The sequence below is a fragment of the Octopus sinensis genome, linkage group LG4 (genome assembly GCF_006345805.1).
Source record: "Octopus sinensis linkage group LG4, ASM634580v1, whole genome shotgun sequence".
In the NCBI taxonomy this organism is placed as follows: domain Eukaryota; kingdom Metazoa; phylum Mollusca; class Cephalopoda; order Octopoda; family Octopodidae; genus Octopus; species Octopus sinensis.
The window spans coordinates 86,316,049-86,336,996 of NC_043000.1; the positions used below are offsets into that span (position 1 = coordinate 86,316,049).

The 20,948-nt window shown below is 35.4% G+C and overlaps 1 protein-coding gene across 5 annotated transcripts in view; it reads right to left on the reverse strand.

Annotated features, from left to right (window-relative positions):
* The window catches only part of LOC115210688 (thyroid receptor-interacting protein 11-like), a 680,082-nt gene that overhangs the window by 414,174 nt on the left and 244,960 nt on the right, over nucleotides 1–20,948 (reverse strand). The gene's annotated exons all lie outside the window — the stretch shown is intronic.

The following is a 20,948-nucleotide window of genomic DNA, read 5'->3' on the forward strand; positions in this document are numbered from 1 at the left end:
CAAAAGTATCACAGCTAAGAATTCAGAGTACAAGTAGGGGTTCACCAAGGATCAGTCCTCAGCTCCCTCCTGTTCATCATAGTCCTCCAGGCAATAATAGAAAAATTTAAGATGGGCTGCCCCTGGGAGTTCCTCTATGCCGATGACCTTGTTCTTATAGCTGAATCACTACCAGAACTAGAGAAGTTTCAGGTGTGGAAGCAAGGTCTAGAATTGAAGGGCCTTGGAGTTAACCTAGCAAAAACCAAAGTCTTAGTAAGAAGGCAGACAAATCACAAATCCCTTCAGGTAGGTGGCCCTGCTTGATTTGTAGAAAAAAGTAGAAACTCCATAATATGTACCCGGTGTAAGCTTTGGGCACATAAGAGGTGCAACAATATCAGAGGAAGATTAACAGGGAAAATAGCTTTTGTGTGTGGAAGATGCACAAGTACAATAAACACCAAAAATGTACAGAAAATGGACTCCATCAACTACCAGTGGAGTAAGCTAGAGGTAGCAGATAGCTTCCATTTCTAGGTAACCAAATTAGTAGCAGAGGTGGATGCTCAAGAGCATAGCTGTGAGAATAAGTTCAGAGAGATCTTACCTCTGCTGGAAACAAAGGGCCTCTCTCTCAGAGTGAAAGGCAGATTGTATGATGCTTGTGTGCATACAGCTCTGCTTCATGGCAGTGAAACATGGGCTGTGACTGAGACTTTTGGCATTATGTCATGCTTAAGAAGAAAACCCATCAAGCCAAGCAAAATTGCAGTCATGGCAGATACTATTGTCACATAAGAGCATTTATTACACTCTTGGAGTGGTTGGCATAGAAGCTATACCAATTCAGACTGGAGTCTGGTGCAGCCTTCCAGCTTACCAGCCCCAGTCAAACTGTCCAACCCATGCCAGCAAGGACAAAGGACGTTAAATGATGATGACGATGATGATGATGATGATGATGATGGAAGATCATGGAAGGTCTAGCTTCCAACTTTGGGATTGAAAACTATACCAGCTACTGAACTGGGTGCCACACCATTGTACCAAAGATCCTATCCTCTCCATTTTGAGTATGAACCCAGTACTGTAACAGTTTAGGTTTCAAGGGCTGACAACATTTCAGCGCTCTGCCAAAAAACTTCTGAGAATTGTGAGGTGTAGTTGTAGATGTTTTTTGAAAAACATTTGAACAAATTTTAATCCACGATACCAGATGAACTCATTTCACTGCAGGAAACACAAAGAGCAGCTGTGTCCAACTTCACCGTAAAACAATTTTGAAAAGTTTGGAGGTGAATGTGAAACAAAAAACAGTCACACTAAAGGTGGTGCCCCAGCATAGCCTCAACCTCTAGCTGAAACTTGTAAATGCAACAATCATATATATATATATATATATATATATATATATATATATATTCCTTAGCATTGAATCAAGCAGTATCTTGTGAGTTGGTAGGCTTAAATTGTGTATAAGCTCACCACAAATACACATATATATGCACATGTGTGCATATGTGTATATTGGCAGGAGCATGGCTATGTGGTTAAGAAGTTTGCTCCCCAACCATGTGATCTTGGGTTCATTCCAACTGTACAACATCTCGGATAATTGCCTTCTACTGTATTCCTAGGATGACCAAAGTCTCATTAGGTTTAGTAGACAGAAATTGAAAGACGCTGTCCTGTATTATATTTCTCCCGGCTCCTCCAAAATACTTTTTACAATGGACATCCAGAGCCTCTATACCATCATCCCTCACCACGAAGGACTGCGGGCACTTCAATACTTTCTCAACCTCTGCCCCAACCCCTAACCCGACACCTCCACACTCATTCGTCGGGCCAAACTTGTCCTTTCTCTTAACTGCTTCTCGTTCGCGGCGAGTTCTACCAACATGTCTCGAGAGTGGCCATGGGAACGCGAATGGGCCCCAACTATGCGAACCTGTTCATTGGCTATGTTGAGGCCCAAATATTCTCTAGTTTCACTGGTCCCACTCTCGAACTATACGGTCGTTACATTGACGACATTATCAGTGCCACCTCACTCTCCCGTGAACATCTAGATTCCTTCCTCTCTTTCGTTCAAACCTTCCATCCTGCCCTCCACTTCACCTCCACTATCTCCAACACCTCTGTCTCCTTCCTTGACATTTCAATCAGCATTCATCACTCCACTCTTACCACCCCCATTCACTACAAACACACCAAGCTTTCCATCCCCTATTCCCAATTCCTCCGTCTATGTAGGCTCTGTAGTGATGACCATGACTTTGAGACTCAGTCTCAACTCATGGCTCGCCACTTCATCCTACATGGATACCTTCTCACCACTCTCCACACCGCCCTTGCCAGAGCACGTTCCGTAGACCGTGCATCTGCTCTCTCCCCACGAACCCACCCTGTAGTCTCCTGCCTCCCTTTTCTCCTCACTTACCACCCCACGACCCTACCTCTCCAGCGCACCATTCTTCGAGCTTTCCGGCATCTCCAGTCCGACCCGTCCACTTCACACTTCTTCCCTAACCGACCCCTCCCCTCCTTCAAATGAGCCCTCTTGGTCCACAGCTCCTTCCCTGACCCTACCTCCCAACCTGGCTCGTTCCCCTGCTCCTGCCCATGTTGCCGCACTTGCCCTTATCTCTCCAACACCACCCTCCTCACCGGCACCCATCATCAACCCTATCACATCATTGACTCCTTCACCTGCACCTCCAGCAATATCATCTATTGCATCTCCTGCTCTCTCTGCCATTCCCTGTACATTGGACAAACAGGACGCCGCTTGGCTGACCGGTTCGCGGAACACCTCCATGACATCTGCCTTGCCAACGACACACCGGTCTCATGCCATTTCCGCTCCACCGGTCACTCCTTGCAACACCTGTCTGTGTTCGAATTGTCCTTGCACAGAGGCCATCCGGATTCCCGTTTGAGCCGTGAAGAGGAATTAATCTTCTCTCTTCGCTCTTTCACGCCATTTGGTCTCAACTCTCCCCCTTCTCATCTAACCTCCCCCCCTATCATCCTACTTCTCTTCAGTCCTTCATCTTTTCACCCCACTCTCTTTCCCTCCTCTTCTTCTTTCCTCTTTCTTCTTCTCTCTTTCTCTCTGCTCCCTCACTCCCCTTCTCTCCCCCTCCCCTCCCCTCCTCCTTTCCCATCCCCTTCCTCTTCTCCTCTCCTTCCCTCTCCCCTCTCCTTTCTTCTTCCCCCTTCCCTCTCTCCTCTCCCCTCCTTCCTTCTTTCCCCCTCACCCCCTCATCTCATCTCTCCTCCCCTCTCCCCCTCATCTCCTCTCTCCCCTCCCCCTCATCTCTCTTCCCTCCTCCACTCCTCCCTCTCTTTCACTCTCCCCACAACCACCACTCTACCCCAACCCCCAGCCGAACCCACACCCCACATGGGCTTTCCCCACCTCCCACTACACTACACTACACCATACGACACTACACTACACCATACGACATTACACATCACATCATACATACACACGTCCAGATCTTTCATACGCACATACATACTCTCTCATACACACACGCACACTTACGTTGGGGTGAGGTCATTTGACCTTGCTATCTCCCCTACTATCCCTCTTGCGTCTAATGTCTGATCTCTGACTTCTGGCCGAAATCAGACCGCCATGTTGAATCGTTAGCTCCTGCACGCATTTTTTTCTCTCCTTGTTTCTTTTCTGTGTATCTTTCTGTTGAAGAGCATAGGCTCGAAACATAAAAGACTTGTTTTATTTCTATTCCTGAGCGCCATACTAATACAATTGTTTGTTTGTACCCCACCTGCCTTCGTCTTTTGTTTATTTTCGTAAAGCTTCCTGTTATATATAAAACATTATTGGTGAATTGAAGAAATGGAGCTGAACGCAGATTGAACAGAATCGTTTTATTTCATTCTACACGTGTTTCGAAAGGCACAAATTACCAAAATCCGATTGATTTGTGCCTTTCGAAACACGTGTAGAATGAAATAAAACGATTTCTGTTCAATCTGCGTTCAGCTCCATTTCTTCAATTCACCAATAATGTTTTAATTTCAATTATCCGCACCAACGCACGGTTCCAACGCCAGATGGTTGTACCTCCAACCGTGCTGTTTACTGCTGTGATTTTTGCTACTAAGGTATCGGTTAAACTTTTGATTAATCTACTACAAGATTATTCATCTTTCTATTTCACATAATATATATATATATATATATATATATATATATATATATATATGTATGTATGTATGTAAGTATATCTGTTTATGCATGTGTGTGTGTGTCTGTCTTGACATCATGTGATGATAGTAAATGAACATTACCATTATACAGACAACGTTGTTCAATTCCAGTCTTCTATGAATAACATGTCTGAGGAAATATTACCTTACTTAGAAACAGGTTAAGGTTGGCTACAGAAAAGATAGAGAAACAGACAAGCATAAAAGTAAATGTATTACACACATACGCATATAGGATTTCAAAATATATTCATCCTAGTTGTTATAGTTGTTATTGTTGTATAGTTTGTATTATGTTGCACACACAGTACCAAACAAAAATCAGCCAACTTTGATAATCATGTATGTCTTTAGTGTTTCATATTAAATGCATCATATTATGTCTTAGGTGCATCATATTATGTCCCAGTGTTAATAGCATTCCAAAATATTGTTGACTCAATTAACAAATGCTTTGTAATACTCAGTTTGCACATTATTTTCATTGTCATCACCATCACTGCCACCACTATCCCCCACCCCACCCCATCAGCAACCTTTACTACCCCCATCGCCAAAAACAACTACTCCAACCAACATTCCACACCAACCACTACTACCCCTCTGCAAACACACACACACACACACTATCAATGATTTTTGAAGCTCTCACAGTATCTATTCTAGTCTCATTAGATCAACATGGCTCCTTTTGTTAGAAATATTTCTTCAAACTGTCTATATTGAAAGGAATATCTAATCTTTTGCAAACAACACTGAACCACTTCTCAGCTCTGCATGTTTTCTCTATTGTAATAACTTTCCAGGATATCAATAATTATTGATTTGTTATGAAGGCAAAAAGCCTTAGACTAGCAAACAAGGGGAAAAGGAATTATGTCAATTAATTAATATGATCATGCTTACAGCAGAGTACTAATTTACAATTAGCTAGACTGGACAAGTTGGAAGTTAAGCGTCTTGACCATGGATGCAATATAATAGCACTGATGCAATACAAATTATCAATTCTCTGGCCAATATCTTGCTGATTCAACCAACTGTGACTTTCAGTGTACTCTAGCATGAAATAAGATTAAAAAGAACAAAGAAAATATGATAAGAAATAACAAAAACCTCTAATAGTAAAAAGAGTGTTTGGCAATAGGCTAATGGTTGTCCATTAATGAAAACTCATTGATATGATTGCTTGCTTGTTATTTTGACACAAAATGTTCATTAACATAAATCCCATTTGTAAAGTATCATTAATATTTCTGTCATGCCCTGTTAAGCACATGGCTAATTAGATATTTATTCATAGGATAAATCATAAGTGATGTAGAATGCAAACATATTTGCCATTACATAGACCCAATAAAAATGTTACAGCAAGGTTATAGCATGGACTACAGCATAGATATTTCTAACCACTGTGTAGGGGTACGCTTGTGTACAGCATCCGCAAATGTGTTGTGAATTTTTGAGGTTAGTTTCAAACGACCAGTATATTTAGAAGTTGTTAATATTTTTTATACCTGACACCAGTATGTCTGTATCAATGCTTCATGGATTTTTATGTACCACACCAGTGCCTCAGTACTTTTATGTACTACAACAGTGGCTTCAGGCATTTTTATGTACCACAGCAATGCCTCAGTGATCTTATGCACTACATCTGTGCTTCAAGGATTTTTATGCACCGCAATAGTGTTTTTTATGCAGTGTTTTTCTTGCATCATACTAGTGTGTATTTCATTATGGCAAGTGATATACATATACCCATCCCTATTTTAAAAGAATTTAAATGCTAATTTCTTTACACAAATACAATACATGATTTAACCTTTTCGTTACTGTATTTATTTTGAGATGCTCTGTGTTTCTTTCAATTACTTTAAATATAACAAATATTTAGTAAAATAACTTAGTTATCATTCAGCTAGTGTTAGGAACATAAATTGTGACTAAGGTTTGGTGGAAAATTTTAATTCAAAACTTATGAAAACAAGACATTTGTACTCAGAACCAGAGCTGGTTTCAGTCGGGTTGGTATCGAAAGGGTTAAAAACATGATGATGGTGTCCTGTAACACTTTTAGTATCCTAACTATTATTTCATAGATCTAAAAATGGGGGTGAAATTGTTTCTATAGCAAATGAAAAACCAATTGAATGTTTAGATTCGCCTTTTCAATATAACAAACATGAGTTGTTTGTTAATACTAGATACTGAACTCTGTTCTTCAGAGAAATAAAAAAGCTGAACTGATCTGAACATAGAACATGCCATAATATTTACTATTATTAATACAAATGTACCAATGAAGACTGGGTTGTTTTATTCATTGGTTCTCATTGTTTTTGACAATGAGTTTATTGTCTGTTTATTCTTTCCACATCTTTTTAACTGCATCTAAACCTTGTATGTATGATTTCTAATGATCTATTTTAATTTACAACTATACTCAGCTACTGAGGTAGAGTGTATTTACCAATACTGACTCCTTTTCCTCATAGCTTGTGGTTTAAATCATAAGTCTAGATAGGGATCAGCAGTGATCAACTGAATTATTTATTTTTAAGCTATTTTAAGAAAATAAAGGGCTATCTTCTGGAAAATGAAGACATGGTTAATGGGAGATATTAATTGTGTCATCAGAATAATCTACCATAGAGCTTGTAATGTCTTCAATTTAGATTGGTAATCACATATTAAGACAGCTTCCAATGTTTATATCTTTTACGTTAAGTTTAATTGAAATTTATTATTTTGTCAGTGCATGCAAAGAGGCCATCTGTCCTGTGTATTGATCATGGAAATCAAGAGATGGAGATAGTTACTTAAATGATAAGCTGTTTGTTTTGCTATAACTGGCAGTTGTGTTAAATGGTTGAATGACTTTGCTTGTTTATTGTTCTCTTTAAAAAATGTTAATTTGTCAAAGAGTCAAATTCTTATTAAAAAATTTTTAGAAGTTTTCTTGATTCTATCCCACTATTAAAACATTTTTTTTTCATTGTGTGAACTAGTCGTCACCTAAATAAATTATTTGTCTGTGTGTCTCCTCCCCCATCTCTCTCTCTCTCTTTACACACGTGCAAACATGCATCATCATCATCGTTTAACGTCCGCTTTCCATGTCAGCATGGGTTGGACGGTTCAACTGAGGTCTGGGGGTCTGGGAAGCCCGAAGGCTGCACCAGGCCAGTCAGATCTGGCAGTGTTTCTACAGCTGGATGCCCTTCCTAACGCCAACCATATATCTATATAAATAGATTGCTTGATTGATAGATAGATGGTTGGATGGATAGATAGTGAAATACACACACTCACACACACACGTGCACACACACACACACATACACACACACATATACACACACACACATGTAACACAAACACATTCATCTAAGATGCTGACTAATATCAACACACACACACACACACACACACAAAGAATAAAAATTTCTTTTGTTAAAGTTGCATTGTAGGTAAAAAGCAGAAACTGCCAGCTCTTCTGATGGTGACTAAATCAATCACATTGTTGAGAATCTTCTATATCATCCAATATCTTAGCCTATATTAGAGTGAGGCAGTGAAGAGCTTTTGCCTGCTGACAATAACCAACTGGTCTCAACTGCCATGATTGTTTCCTGAGTAGCTTTCTTTAGCTGTTTAAGTTCCAAACTAAATTTTTTGCAGGAAATAGTGCACTGATTTCACTGGGAAACCAAGTAGCAATCTTCAATTGTGACTGAGGCTGCATGCCATCCATTGACAAGAACCTCATCAACCAACTCCTGATATGTGGCATTCTTTAGTTGCTAAGAAATATTTAGCCTGTCCTCTCAGGGCACAGTGAATTCAGCACTATGATCATTTTTGTTCTCCTGGATATAAGAACCACAACTATTTTGGAAGTTACGACTGCCTCTCCTGGGAAGATAAATCAACCCTTCAGATTCATTTGCATCTCCCAATCAATCATAGACTTGGTAAAAAAAAAAGGCTGGCCAGCCACACCTACTCTTAGGAGACTTATCACATCCTCTAAGGAATCTAATGCTTTTGAGTGGTGATGCCTGCAATTTGTTGAGCTTAACTCTCCACAGGTCCATCTACTAGGCAATTTCTCTAAGGATCTTGTCATGCTTCCGTTATTTTCAGCCTTCTCCAAATACCTAGTTAAGGTTGCTTCAAAGTGTCTGGAGGGCTAGTCCTTTTCATTGGCCATCAACTCTCAAATGATCACCTGGTACTTCTAGTAAATTTCAGCTCCTTCACAGCTTCCTATATTTCTATCTATTTATTCTAATTTTATTTACACTACATTTTTAACGAGATAAATTTATTATAAACACTAAGTCCTACATATTAAGTTTAAAGATTTAGTTAACGGAATATATTTGATAAGATATTTCGTGTTTTTGCTTTAAGATATATTGTTGAATTTTGCTCGATTTTTTTATTGAAAAATTACGTATTTTTATATATATTTATATTTTCTTATAAGATAAAATACGAAAATTATTTAATTATTTTATTGTTTTTATCTTGGACCTGATGAGTGACTATATTTAAATTGAATTGATTTTACTGTTATCAATTTGAAAATATAGCCACGAAACATGTGTAGTCTATTTAATAATTATATACTATTTATTTATTATTTCATACTTTATTTAGTTGTAGGTAAATGTTTTATCATATCTTTAATTTTTTTCTATATGGTATGTTTAAGTATATCATTGTTGAATTACTATATGGCGGTTCTTCTCTAATTTATATACATGTATTATATATAGTGAAATTTGATTTAGTATTACTAAATTGAATTTTTCCCTGTAAGTTTGGAATGATATTCCCTAATATACACATATATATATATATATTGATAAAAATGGTAAGACAACAAAAGAAAGAAAGAGACCTCGATATTATGTAAATAGAGGAATTTATCTGTAAATGTAATATGTCACAATTATTTGGTAGCCATGATAAAACTCCGAGTTTTTTTCATAGCAATTTTCCAATGGCCAGATAACTGAAGAGATGGTAGCATGGATTTTCACCCCGGCATCCGAAACTCGGAGTTTTATCATAGCTACCAAATAATTGGTATATATATATAGCAGGGAATAAACAGCTTTTCACCAATGCTCACAATCACTGTAGGGCTGTCATTTCTGATACTAAATCAGACAATGAGCAGCACATTCATGATGGTATATCATCCCAGAAAGTAGGCTCTTGTGACTTCTGGAGAATTATTAAAAGTGTTAGGGGTAACAGTAAGTCTTCTATTCCTCCGTTATTCAATGGACCTGAGGTCATGATAACATCTAATGATAAAGCAGAGCTCTTTGCTCAACTGTCTAGTTCTCACTCTATTCTTGATGACTCTGGTCATTCACTTCCTGATGTTTTTCTCAAAACTGATAAACTGTTACACAGTTGTCATGTTACTACTAAATTTGTGGCCATTGTGACACGGCTGGATCCATGTAAAGCAACTGGACCTGATGGTATTCTAGTCATTGTTCTTCAGAAGTGCTCTCCAGAGTAGTCTTCTGTCTTATCTAGGTTCTTCGGAAAGAGTATCTCAGAATCTTGTTTTCTTTCTTTATGGAAATTCCTAACTGTTGTTTCTGTCTTTAAGAACTGTGGTAATCAATCTAATCCTCGTAATTATAGGCCAATTAGTATACTACCAATCATCAGTAAGGTTTTTGAGTCCTTGATTAATGAATCTCTTCTTGTAAAATATCTTGACTCAAATAATTTATTTTCTGATTCTCGATATGGTTTCCATGCCAGATGGTCTACTTCTGATCTTCTCACTGTTATATCCGAGCATGCTTATCATGTCTTGAATGTATCTGGTGAAGCTAGGGCAGTTGCTCTTGATATCTCTAAGGCATTCAATAGGTTTTGGCATGCTGGACTTCTATGAAAGCTCCAATCCATTGGTGTGTCAGGTTTCATGCTGAACATCATCTCTTTCCTTTATGATTATAGGATCAAGGTTGTTCTTGATGGTCAATCCTCATCCAGTTATTCTATTAATGATGGGGTTCCTCAAGGATCTGTCAGGGGCCCAACTCTCTTTCTTCTTTTTATTAATGATCTACCTGATCATCTCTTCTGTCAGCTAGTAATCTATGTTGATGACTCTACATTGTACTCTTGTTTGGACAAATCTGACAACTTGTCTGATAAGGTTGAGATTGCTGCTAACCTTGAGAATGATCTTTAATCTATTGTTGAATAGGGTAGAAAATGGCTTGTAATGTTCAGTCCAGCAAAAACTAAAATTCTTTCGATTAATTGCTTCAGACATCCTTTCTTGGCATTGGTTTTGGTGGATGGTATTGACTTACCTAAGAGTCGTTCTCTTCACCTCCTAGGAGTGACTTTCTGCAATGATTTTTCTTGGAGGATTTACATTGAATCTATTGCCAAATCAGATACAATGAAGGTAGGGTCACTCCTTCATTCAAGGAGTTATCTCACTCCTGAGACTATTCTTCACCTTTATAAGTCCGCCATTCACCCCTGCATTGAGTACTGTTATCACATATGGGCAGGTGATCCTGCAGATTGTTTAACTCTGTTGGACTGCATTCAATGCCATATTTGTAATGCTATTGGTCCTGATCTATCTTCTAAATTGGATTCACTCTCTCATCGTCATCATGTGGCTTCCTTGTATCTTGTCTCTAAGTATTTTCATGGACATTGTTCAGCTGAGCTCTCTTCTCTGATTCCTTCTTTAAGAACTTATCAGTGATCAACTAGACTTGCATCCAGTTCTCATCAGTATAATGTGCAATCCCCTAAGTGCCGTAAAGCACTTTACAGTACCAGTTTCTTCCCTTGTACCTCTGAACTTTGGAATTCATTTCCACAGTCTTGTTTTCTTCTTTAATATGACCTCCAGTCTTTTAAGTCTAATGTACATCATCACCTATTGAATTCTGTCTAGCACCAAATTTTATTCTAGTAGCACTTGCATTTTCAGTGGTCTAAGGACCTTGTAACAAGTGAATGCTTTATATACATATGTATAATATATATATTATATATATATATATATATATAATATATATATATATATTATACGTATGTATAATGTATATGTATATATATATCATATACATATTATATATGTATGTATATATATATACATATATTATATATATATATATATATATATATATATATGAAAGAATGGAGTTGAATGATGATTTAACAAAATTCCTTTATTCTCGACATATATTTCGAAGGCTGCATATTCCTAATTTCGAAGGAATAAGGGGTGCATTATGCCGCCTTCTCACCATTTTCTGCCCTTATCAAACGGAAAGGATATCCTTTCCGTTTGATAAGGGCAGAAAATTTTGTGGCGTCTGTAATTCCGAACTTTACCATATATTGTTCGCCAAATTCCCTTTAATAAATACATTGGTCGAAAAATCCTATAGGTGCATGCACTGGCAGAAACACACCTTTCACTCATATGAATGATGATTAATATAGATAACCTCCTTGAATTTTAATAATTTGGTTCCATTTATACATCACCCCCATAGTCAAATTTTTATACTCATAAAAGACTACTACCCAATTCATTGAGGTATGTTTTACCTTTGTCTCTCTACCTCACCCTCCTCTCTCTCTCTTTCCCTCTCTCTATCGTAAGCACAATCAAACACACAGACACAAACCTGTCACTTCACCACTGTTTGTTTTTGGCATCTAACCAACCACACACACAATCACGCACACACATACACACACATAGACACGAATGCAGTTATATACATACACACACATAGGCACTCAATCACAAAAGAAAACAACAACAAATCAACATTCATATGACTTGCACCCTGTCACCTTCCTATTCTTAGACCTCTCTCCCTCCAACATTGTTTGAACCCTTGAACTTTCGAGAATCTTCTACATTCAACCATTTTTGACGTCACTGATTATAACGGAATATTTTAAAGAAACACTCATTATCACTATGGGCTCCGTGTAGGCAGTCATCTAAAAGTTTTTGTTCATCTTGATGCTGACATAAGTTCCTTGTTTTTCCTGATGAGTGGCATAATGCACCCCTTATTCCTTCGAAATTAGGAATATGCAGCCTTCGAAACATATGTCGAGAATAAAGGAATTTTGTTAAATCGTCGTTCAACTCCATTCTTTCATTTACTTGAATTAAAAAAACAGACAAATTTCCCACCCGAAAGCACGTGATCTCTGCCCTTGGCATGTAGCTTCAACCGTGTTTTTCTGACGTGAATTTGCTACCCAGGTATCGTTTAACCGAATTATCCATACTAAGATAATTCATTCAATTACTTATATATATATATATATACACATATATCATATATATTATATACATCATCATCATCATCATCATCATCGTTTAACGTCCGTTTTCCGCGCTAGCACGGGTTGGACGGTTTGACCGGGGTCTGGGGAGCCAGGGGCTGCCCCAGGCTCCAGTCTGATCTGGCAGTGTTTCTACAGCTGGATGCCCTTCCTAACGCCAACCACTCCGCGAGTGTAGTGGGTGCTTTTTACGTGCCACCTGCACAGGTGCCAGAGGGGTCTGGCATCGGCCACGATCGGTTATTGCCTTTTTTCGTTGCATTGCGGCAGGGGGAGGGTTCCGGCAGAGAGAAGAGAGGGAGAGAAAGTGGGGGTGTGTGCATGTAATATAGGGGAGCACCAGTGGGGAAGGTTTGGGGTAAAGAGAAACGATGATAGGTAGGGTTAGTGGCAGACATATATATATATATATATATATGTTACAGACTCTCCCGTCGTTAGACGACATATGAGGGTTTGGCTTATACATACATCTATATATATATATATTTATATATATTATGTATATTATATATTTATGCATATATGTTCACACACACATAAACACACACACATGGATTATGTAAACAGCTGGATGAAAAAAAGAACCCATAGTTTTAACACTTGTACTTATTATCCTAGTATAAGAGGATATTAAAAATGGGTTGACAGTGGGAGTTATTGAGAAATTAAATGAATAAGATAGGAGAAATTATAAATCTACCAAGAAATTATTTAAAAGTCATAATGTTGAATTTCTTAATTACACATCTAAGTATTTTTAGAGACACCATGTTCTGAAGTATGGGTTTCCAAACTATGTAAGAAAAAAAAAAGTAATATGATTAAAAGGGTGGAGTACACCAATGCTGTATTGTGACTCTTTTTCTTGAATAATATGAATGAGATGTATAATGTAAAATAACACAATTATCTTATATATATCTATACAAATGTATAAATAGATAATGAGTAAAGCATCAGCTTTAGATATATATATATATATATATCATCATCATCATCATCATCATCTAGTGTTTTAAATTCGGTTTTGTCCCTTTTAACAGGGGTGGCCAGATTTACCTCAATGCCATAGCAATCACCCCCACACCATCTTGCTATCTTAGCCTGTTTTAGGACTCCTCCCTTCTGAAGCCAACCTTCCCAATCTTCTCCTCCACCTGTTCCTTCCATGTTGTCCTCAGTCTACCTCACATTCTTGGTCCATTTACCTAAAACTCAAGCACCCATCTCAGAACATGCTCCTCATCCCTCCTCAATACATGCCCATACCACCACACTCCATTCACCCTTGCCAGCCATTCCATCAATTCCTCTATATCTCCATCATGCTTCACTCCACACATTTCTCTCACCATTGCTCTCTCAGTCTTTCTCAAAATTGCCATCTATCTCTCCCTTAGACACCATGTCTCAGTCCCATACAGCATTGCAGCCCTCACGTAACCGCTATAGACTCTTCCTTTCATTTTCAATGAATATATATATATATATATATATATATATATATTATATATATATATATATATATATATATATGTATATATATATGTATATATATATATTATATATATATATTATATATATATATATATATATATATATATGTATATACATATATGTATGTATATATATATAATATATATAATATATATAATATATATATATGTATATATATATATATATACACACACATATAAATGTATGTATCTATATATATTTATGAGTGTGTATGTATATATGAGTATATATATGTGTGTATATATGCATGTGTGAGTGTGTGTGAGTATGTATGTTTGTGTCTCTCTGTCTTAATATCATGTGATAGTTGTAAATGAATATCACTATCATGTTATCTGGCTTGGAAATGGGTGGGGGTTAACGACAGGAAGGGCATCTGATCATAGAAAATCTGCCTCAATAATCTCCCTCTGATCGATACAAGCATGGAAAACTGGACATTATGATGATGATAATGATGAAACTGACTTGTAGACTTAGCTACTCTAAGCAAGAATGGAGATAAAAAATAGGCAAGGGAAAATAATCTAAAAAAGTGATGGTGACAAGATATTTCCTCTTAATAATATATATAGTAGCATCCACTGAAGATTGCTCAGCTGATGTGAAAATAATAGTATTGCAAAATTGATGCATACAAATAGCATTGATTTGTAAAAGCAATATGGCTGGCTGTTTGGCATGAAAAAACAACAATAAAACAATTTTCTAAAACTGACATCAGCAAAATGAAATAATTTCCTGAAGTACAAGTAAAGAGAAAGCAAAATTTTATAAAGTCATCTTTTTTTCACCCAAACTGCTAAGAATTTTACTGATGATTTACAAATCCACATGCTGAAACATATGTAGAAACTTACATAACACCTTCCTATATTAGGATAAATTGTGAACTTTAGATAATATCCGGTACAAAAATATCTGCAAATATTTATCTCCTAAAACAGATGTTAACATTCTTGACCTCTCCAAAGGAAATTTTTAGAATTCTGCTTCAGGGATGTTAGAGTTGATAATGTCTAAAAACCATTCTGGTATTTTGGCATAATCTTTTAATATTGTGATGTCTGCAGTATTATACAAAATGCAAAAGTGAAAAATATTCATTAACCCTTCCGTTACCATATTTACTTTGAGATGCTCTGTGTTTCTTTCAATTAATTTTAAATTAAAGAATTTAGTAAAATAACTTAGTTATCATTAAGCTGGTTTAAGGAACATAAAATTGTGACTAAGGTTTAGAGAAAGATTTTAATTCAAAACTTATGAAAACAAGACATTTATACTACAGAGCCAGAGGCAGTTTCAGCCGGGTTGATATTGAAAGGGTTAAGACTAATAGAAGGAAATAGCTATTTGCATGTGTAAATTTTGACATAAGCAAGTAATTCTTTTTATTGTAGATCAGTATCATTATGAAGGAATTACTGTAAAGTCTGTATAGCAAAGATATTTCATGATTATCTACATCATTTAATATGCATAACTTTAGCAAGCAGTAATAATTCAAACAAGAAAAAAATTTGTATATTCTTTACCATTTTACATTTTTCTAGTTCAGTTATGGTAGGCTTGATGAATAAAAGAACCAATTTTAGATAACTAGTTATTTATAAGATGTCATCCAAGAAATGGGTATCTCAAAGTAAACAGAGATGCTCAATGATAATTAGAAGAACATAGAAAAACAAACTGTCAAAATACCTTATATGTAAATTCTAATTGAAATCAACATTTTATAGTGATCTTAATTAGACCTTATCAAGAACAGACCATAAAATAAAGAACCAGCTAGATGAATGTAATGAATACTTCATTAATTTATATATGGCCACAAACAATAGCCAAGTTCCAATATTCATATGTCACACAATTTATTTAACTAATTAGCTCATATATATTTGAAGTCATTTATGTCATTAATAAAGGTACAACAGCAAATATTACTTGAGATAAAACATTTGTTCTATTAGTGTGTGTATATATATACATATATATGTGTATTATGGGGTACAATCCAATATCTAATATCCAAGGTTTCATCACTCCTGAAGGAGGAACCTTCTCCCTACTGGACTCCTTCCACTACAGTCTGTCTCAGGCCAGTGTGGCCATTTAGGCACCAGGTAGCTAGTGAGATCATTTTGCCATTTTGTCTTTGTATGTATGTATATATGTATGTATGTATGTATGTATGTATGTATGTATGTATGTATGTATGTATGTATGTATGTGTGTGTGTGTGTGTGTGTCTGTATGTATGTATGTATGTGCAAATGTGTGTGTATGTCTTTGTGCTTGTGTTTGTCTCTCTCACAGCTTGTCAACTGGTGTGTTAGTTTGTTTACATCCCAGTAATTTAGCTGCTTGGTAAAAGAAGCTAATATAAGTACTTGACTTAAAAAAAATAAGTCAGCAGGTCAAGTTGTTTGACTAAACCCTTCAAGGTGTTGCCCCAGTATGGCTGCAGTGAAATGACTGAAAGAAGTAAGAGGCAAATGAGGAAAGGTATATATTGAGGTCACAATATGTATACTTTAGTGCCGTTAGAGGCTACTTTGAAATCCAATCACATGTCTATGTTTCAATAGAAAAACACATGACTTTGATATTTTATTTTTACTTTATTGAGCATTATATTACAATTATAATACCATAACCCTATCACCCACATAAAAAAGCATTTGAAAGTATTGAAAACTAATGAAATTTAAAAAAAAAATGAAAACCTTCCTTTGAATATAAAAATATTTTATTTTAATCAGAGACTTTTAAAATTATAATTACAACATTAACACCTTCTTTACATAAATATTTACAATGAATTTTGTAATGTCTTTTGATATGGAAATTCTCAATGCAAGGAATGAAGCAGAGTTCAGACTACTTGACACAGTGTCCAATGCTGATAAAATAAAAGACAGAATATTGAAGAAGACCCTGGGAAAGGCAAATTTTTTAAAGGCAACTGGCTAATAATAAAAGATGCCATTGGAGATGTAGGAAGCAAAGCTTGAAAAGTGTTAATCAATGAAATTAAAGTATTAAGTATATTGAAGTTTACAAATTAAATATTAATTATTTTTTGTCTGTAAGAATACCAATAAACCAGCTCTGGTGTCAGATGATAACAAAGACAGCTGTTTCAGTTTTCTTGCAACAGCCAGTAGTAAATTAAAGAAAAAAGCATGAAAGCTTAGCAGTATGTTCAGAGTTAAGTAATTATTGCTTCATGTTAGACAATATAAAACAAACAGATTTTTTTCTTAACATTCTCACGACATATTCTGAAAAATCTGTAAAACTGACTTTACACAGAAAAAAAAAATGTGAAAGAAGATGTTTCTTATAGAATTCTGTATTACAGTATAATTTTGTTTATTCAGAAATAAAAATCTTTACGAGACTTCTACATTTTCTAAATTGCAAAAATCTCTAATCTAAAATGGATTCTATGGCTGAATTAATAACAGAGTAAAAATATCAAAATAATTAAAATATAAAAATATCAAAAATAGAAATATTAAAATATAAAAATATTCCAAAGAATTTAGTTCAAAATATCTAATATTTTTTTAAAGTTATTCACAATAACACAACTGAATTAAAGAAAAAGAAAATATTGTGGTTCTGCAAGATGCCACGTAACACACCACTATGAAATGAATCTAAGCTTTTACACAGTATAATTTCAGGAATTCATTGATTAGAATAGTAATTACCATTTATTGAAAAGAGAATAACTGCAAAAATTACACAATGCATGTGTAATACCACTTTACACAAATAATCTTGTTTTTTAAAAACTGCAATATTTTGAGGCACTTCAAACATTTTTATAAAGTTATAAATACCATAATCTTTTTTCATGAGATGTTGTTCACTGTTGACTACGCCTCAACCCATGTTCACTATTCACTGTATTCACCTCTATCCTAATCTTTAACCATCTTTCACACTCTCATGAACCTCTCCACCCAGCCATACTCAATTTTTTGTCTCTATTCTTTCTTTATCCACCTTCTAGTACTTTGAGGGTATGCTCTGATACCTCATCTTTACTATCCTTTCTTGCTTTCCTTCTTAGGTAGCCATATATCTCCTCTATAGCAAGTTACCTGTTTCTCAATCTAACATATTTTAATATTTCAACATCTGATGCAAAGACACATCTCTCAATATTGCACCTCCACTCTGTCAAGGGGTCTTGTTTTGTGAGTTAATTGATGACCTTAGTAGTGTCAGTCCCACGGCAAAAGCACCCAGTGCAATCTGTAAAGTGGCTGGCATTATGAAGAGCATCCAGCAATAGAAGCAGACATAGGAGCCCAACATAATCCTTTGGCTTGTCATCTCTTGTTGAATCATCTACCATATTCCAGCATAGAATATGGACATTAAATGATGAAGATGATAATGACGGCAATGATGATGATGATGATGATAATAATGATGTGACTTTATTGTCATTAACAATAAGCATAATATAAAATGGTGAAGATAGCAAAACAGTAGACTAAATTGTATTTTACTCAATCTGTGAAGGAAAGGCATTACCTGAAACTCTTTTACACACTCCATGACTGCGGGAATGATTCTACTATGATCTTAGAATTACTTTGAAATACTAACAATGTTTAAATGTAGCAGATAATAGTTATCAAAAAAATACAGTGAGGGAGGAGTTCCACAGAAATACATTGGTAAGGAAACTGTTTAGTATGGAATTAAAAGAGCAGTGAAAAATATTAGGACTGAAGAGAGCAACAGGTGGGGGTGGGGAGAAATGTATTTCTATAATTTATAAGTTCATAAAACCTTAGCTATATAGTATCAAAGACATTATATATATAAATTCACTTATTTTTCTAAATTAAGGCTATTTGAGTATACAGTGTGAAAACTCTATATACTCAGTTATGTTTATTTTCCCAAATTACATCATTTTCAAGGTAAATATGACTCAAAGTCAAATATGAAGCTTGTCAACATATATTTACCAGCACCACAACAAAAGCATCATGTTCTACCACATGCCAGAACTACTCAATGAATCCAACAACCTTTTGCATTCAATAAAACACTTAAATGACTTTTAATTAATGTATATAAATTATAATTAGCACAAATACTTAGCAAAACACACTATAACCATTCATTAGAACAACAATTAATTTATACAAGGAAATTACAACCATAGGATATAAGCAAGGTATCTGACAAAATTATTCAAGGCACACTGTATAATAGTAGGCATACAACTAAACACATACCTGTCTGAAACATTGATAAAACTATGAACAAAAAATACGAAACTTGAAATATCATTTTCAATACACTGGTTTCACAGTTCATGGTTGCAATCAATTCTGGCAAACATGGCCCTTGAAGCTACTTTCTAGATAAAACTTTTTAGAACAATACCCTTTCAATGTTGGTCTATATATCTTATAAAATCTATGTTGAATTATACTTCCTTTTGGAGAGCTAACAAAACTAAAACATGTCACGCTCAGTGTTATTTCCCCCACTTATTAAAAATCAAACCACATTACTATTTGTCTCCATCAATTTTTAATCAATTTATATTTCAAAGTTATCTCTCTTGCCTTTCCTGAAAAAATTGTCATTATCTCTAATTACTTGTCTTTTCATTACAGATTTAATTTGTATTATTTAATGGGGTTTTTCTTTTTTTGCTCTCACTACATTATGTTGGTCTGCATTATAATCCAATTTTTTCAGCTTGGTTCCATTCGTTAAGTGACAGTGAAAAGTATTAGTCTCTTAAAACTAAATAGTTGCAACAATATAAAAATTCTCCAATATGTTGTCATATTATTCTAAATAGCACTTGATCTTGACAAGCACAAGACACATATAGGGAACATCAGTTGCCACACTAAGCTAAAATTCTTTGCTAAGAACTAATAATGACCGTTCTCACTGAGTCCCAAGGATTACAATTTTGTACCAATGGAAGAATGTTATCTTCCTCAATGACTTGGCACCTTTTTTTTCTTTCTGTGATGCAATATGCTGCACTGCAATCAGCATGGCAAACAACTGCATGGTGGACTGTACAGTATGGTGCATTACACGGAGAAGTATGGCCTTGAAGAAAATTTAAGTCTAGTATATCTAAAATGACAGACTAATCTGTTATTCTTAAATGTTGCTGATTTCCCTATATGGCCTTAATCTGTTACTCTTAAGCATTGCTGATCTCCATACCATAAGTTCCCTTGAGTAGATGTGATTGGTGTAACTCAACAGCAACAATAACATCAATAACAAGATATTGAGAGAGCCTCTATGCAGTCACCCACTCTGTTAAAAATTGCAGCAAAATTTTCCTTGAATTGCACTAAACTATCATAGAAAAGGAAGAACACATTAAATGTCATTGTCCTAGATATAATAAAAATATTGGGTGGTCATGGCTGGAATGACTTTGACTGCAGATCTGATTGATTAGTACTGACCAGGAGTTAAATAACATTATGACTATTACAAGGTTTGAACATATAAAATTAAGATCAAAAGAGCAGTACCTAAACCACATAGCTATTGTACAACATATAGACATATAATGTATTCAAGATATATAGAACAATTATACACTTCAACAATTTATTCTAATTCTTGATCAAATTATAGTTATTAATCATGAAAATGAATGAAGACTTATTAATTGCAGAATAAGTTAAAGGTATTAATTTGTCAATATAGAATTAAAATATATAATGGTAGGCAGACATTTAAAACTTTTATGAACAAATAACAATGACTTTTGAAAAGCAATTATG